This window comes from Colossoma macropomum, unplaced genomic scaffold (genome assembly GCF_904425465.1).
Source record: "Colossoma macropomum unplaced genomic scaffold, Colossoma_macropomum, whole genome shotgun sequence".
NCBI lineage: Eukaryota > Metazoa > Chordata > Actinopteri > Characiformes > Serrasalmidae > Colossoma > Colossoma macropomum.
In genome coordinates this window covers 225001-229683 of record NW_023494793.1, presented here as the reverse complement: position 1 = coordinate 229683, position 4683 = coordinate 225001, and positions in this window count along the sequence as shown.

The window sequence follows — 4683 nt, the reverse complement described above, 5'->3', positions numbered from 1 at the left end:
GGCTTGCTGTGGTGAAGGGCGTTCCGTTCCGCATGTTAGACTCTTCTGTTAATAAATACTTAACAAGGATGTGAGACAGGTTTCCCTCATAAGCTCAGTAAACAAACACCTGGATTACAATCTAATATTTATATCTGAGAACCTGTTTTTGTTCTCAGTGAGATGGAGTTTGATATTTTGATCCAAACCCGAACACGGCCTGAGAACCTTCTCTTTCTAATCCAAACCAACCTAACCGACAGCACCACAGTCAGATTCTTAACCACACAACAGAACCCGACAAGAATACTGCAGTTCAGACTGATGTACCAGACTCTACAGCAGAACCGAGCAGCTCAGCGTCATCTCCCAGAAACCAAACCAGAACTCAACTCTGCAGCTCTGCTAATAAAGTAAACTAGAACTGTGTGGAGCTGTTCATTCATTTATTCAGCAGTTTCTGCAGCCAGTGAAGAAATCCACTGACAGTTCACCTGTTGTTTCTCCTAAGCTCCACCCTAGAAGAAGACAGGAGAGAGGAACAGATCCACCTCAGACAATTTAAAGACGGAGTTGAAGCAGCAGAAATGCAGGACTTCTTAATGATGTGTAGCTACACAGGATCCTCAACCTCACAGAACCATGAAAGAGCTTTAAAGCTACATTCAGTATCCAAAGTTGAACTTCTCAGTGACTCATAAGAGCAAAACTATCACTGTCTGTCCTGCAAATGTCTCTTTGGGCCCCCACGTTCAGCTTCTGGTCTAGATGTACATACAATATACTCCAAGTACGTCTGCTGGGCTGCTGTGGTGCTGACCAGCATCACTTTCTCTATTAAACAAGCTTGTTTTATGTTAATTAAGCAGGGAGATGATCAGAGTTTATGGCAATAAGCTCACTGACGAGATCAGAACAGATTTAAATGAGAGACATAATGTCCAACTAAATGTTGATGAACTGTATGAATGTGTTCCTACTGAAGGTGAGAGCCTCTGCACTTGATTGAGAGAACGGTAAAACTGAGTAAGCTGGACTGAAAGCTTAAGGACGTTTGTATTGAAGCTTATTTGACGTCATTAAGCAGTAGCTGTATATGAGGGTCCTGACAATGGAAAAGTTGGAGAATCCTCTCAGGAATAGAGGGAAAGCACAGAATGGTGCGGCCAACAGGAGTTTAAGTCATAACCTGTGGATTTTTAGACTAACTCTGAGTTTGTTGTTAGTGAAACGACAGTGCATGAAGGGCTATTGCGTTTACAACAAGTGTAGGAGGTCATTGCACACTAGGCCTGCCGCGTTGTCATGTAGCAGAGCGCTGCTACAGAATGCTGTCAGGGAGAGCCCAAAAACGCCAGGATCATGTTCATTTTACTCTATATTCACACAGATTGAATGAAATAAAGCTATGACGCTTTGAGCTGAAAAAGGCCAATCTAGTAACATGAGCTGAGATAGCTTAGAGTTAGTGTAACCTGGGACACAAGGAAAACCTTGTGCACAAAAGAAGAAACAGAGAACTTTGTGTTCACTGTGTATGTATAGCACAGTGGTGCTGTCCTTTAGTTCCGTCTAGCCGTCTCGTATAGTGTCAAAAAACATGAAAGAAAAAAAAAAAAAACTGTCTAAAGACCTTCAAAAAAAATGTTACCTGCAGGTTAAAAAAATTATTTGAAGAGAAAAAAAAAAACAAAGAATGCGGATGACGTCCCCTCTGGGAACCTTCTGAACAAGTAATCCTTAGCAGTCCAGCCATATGCCATCAGCAAGCATCCAGGATCATGAGCACAGAAGAGCAGTCCTGTAAAACACGTTTACCTATCACAAAAATATTTCATCTAGTAGAGCTTAGAGGGTTCACCTTTCACAAAATGACAGTATAAGTGAGTCTGAAGGAGTGAAATTAAGCGTTTGCTGAGGAGCTCAAACGATGCAACTCCCGCTCGTTCACAACGGGGCTCACTGAGATCACATGTTGCTGTGCGTTGCAACAAATCTCAACACGCTCTTTATTTTAGCCCGTTTTTAGTAAATAGTAGACAGACCTTTTTTCTTTAATATCAAGAATTTGACAGATAAAAAAACAAATGTAAAAATATTTATATAAAAATAAATCTGCTATAACTTTTTTTTCTTCTCTTGGGTGGGTTACATTAGCATCTGTCTGTTTTCTTCAAAGACTGATTGGCTGTCGAATGTATATGCCTGTGTATCTGCCCTGTGATGGACTGTCAGCCTGTCAAGAATCAAAAACTAACAAAACTCACACTACCTCTCCAGTTCATTTGGTGGTCACAAAATAGCCTCCACTTTGTGTAAGATCCTGCACGGGTGGCAGCTCTAGCTACGATGCTTCCTGGCCTGAGAGGAAACTCCACCCATGATTAAGGACTCTCTCGAGTTTCCACTCACATGCGCACATGTGCCCAAATACTAACTTCTACTTGGAACTCAGCAGAAGAACAATGAAGGAGCTTGAGAGGAACAGATCTTTAAGAAAAAGCAGATCTTCAAGAAACACCAAATGTAATGATTCTGCTAACAAAGCTCAGAACTGTCCAGGCTGTGGTCTTTCCTGAGGTGCTTTGTGCATGTGAAAGCTGGACAATAAAAAGTAAAAATCCTGATGATACTGACTAAATCAAGCCTCACCTCTCACTCGAAGCCCAGATAACCAAACTGAAGACCTTATTCTGGACACATTCTGATAAGAAAGTGTGTTTTGATGTATGAGGCTCAGAGCTCCCTGAGGTGCTCAGGAAACATTTAATTAACACTTGACCCTGTGTAAAGATGACAAAGTGACACAGCTGTGTGAAATCCAATTCAATTTTATTTGAATAATATTATGCAATGACAAGATATCAAAACGGACCCATTCTCCTCTAGATGGTGCAGTATTACAATACAGAATTACAATAAAGCAATGAGATTAAGGGACTGGGGTCAGAAAACGGGGGTCAGTGTCTAACATCAGCAGTCTAAGAAAAATTGTCAGAAAAAAAAACAGATAAACAATCAAATTAAACATATACAGTGTGTTGTGCTTGAGAACAGAGTGTAAAACACGTGTACCAAAAGTATGGACTGAGGTAAGGCTTTCAGTCTCAGCAGGATAAACGGCTCCAAAGTGGTCAAAAGGGTCAACAGAACCACAGATGAATATCTTACCAGCTATTCTTAAGGTTACTATTGCTGTTCATCTGGATTTATGGAATGGAATTCCACAGCTGTTTGCACAGTTAATGGTTAAGATGTAAACAGAGTCATTCAGAGTGGTTTGGTGTGAAACGCTCTGTTCTAGATAAACTTACAGAGTCAGAACTGTTCACAGTGGTGGTGATAGGAACCAGACGTCCACCTCTGAAAGCTCCCTCACAGAAAGTTCCTACATGAAATGGTTATGAATTCACTGCCTGATGACTGAGACACTGTTTTATGATAGTTTAGAGAACTTAAACTCCATTCATGGTGGAGGGATACATGCAGGGCGCTGTGAGGCAAAATAGTCCCCAAAGAAAACTTATTATTTCAGATTTTCCACTATTTTCCATCATCAACATTCATATAAACTCAGAAGACTCGTGTAGGTTCACTGGTGGTTCTGGATAGTAAATAAAATGTCTATATCTGTGTTGTAGTCATGGCGACCCCTGGTTCCTATCACCACCACTGTAAAGAGATCTGAACCATTTCACACCAAACCGCTCTGAATCTCTCTGATTACATTTCACACACTGAGTTATACAACATTTTTGAAAAATTGATGTAATTCCCCTTTTTTAATTTGTTAAGGCGTGTAGTAATCGTTAGATATAGTCACAGCAGCTGTTTTGAGTGGTCACTTCTGCTTTGTCCATTTTTTTTGAAGACAATGACCACATTTCATTGGATGAACAGCAGCTGGAATTTATTGTACCAAAACCTGTTGCTTCATAACAGTGCTAGCATTTAACCTTGACAATAAAATGGTGATGGTTCAATTTATGTGCAATATTAAAACGTTTTAAGTGCAAAGAGGCTAAGAGGGCTCATTCTCAGGCACGTAAGGCACGTAAGCAAGGTATGTAAAAAAAATTAACTCATCATGGTTTACAGCATGAACGGAATGGTGACAATCAAAATCGGATAAAGGTGCATGACACGCTTTGAAAGACCTGAATATTTGACCTGAACCTGAATTCAAACAGATATTTGGGAAAGTATAACTGAGTTTGGACAAACATTTCGAGCTGTAATGAAGGCACATTTCCACTGGGGTTCACCCTCTGGTTCCTAGTCTACCTCCATTACTGGGCACTCGTTCTGGAAGTGACCTGGATCTCCACACGTCTGGCATGCCGCTCCAGACCCTCCTCCAGTTTGGGTTCCATTAGCTATAGTAATGAGGGGAGAGGGGGGAAAAGGAGAGGGAGGGGTTAATATAGGCTGAGAGGCATGTCCAGCATTCAGGATGGTCAGCACAAATTGATAATTAGCAACCCCAACTTGTGTTGATTGTCTAAGTGTGAGTAATTTTAAAAATCCTCTACAGAGACACACTTCTGCACATTTTAATACACAGTTACAGTTTATTTACTGAATTTAACGTATTAGGAAACATTTATGTGGCCCATAAAAAGTTCAGACACATTTTATTTAGCATGTTTTTCCTCGGTATGTTTTGAATTTGCAGAAAAATGGCATATTTTAAGTATGTTCTTT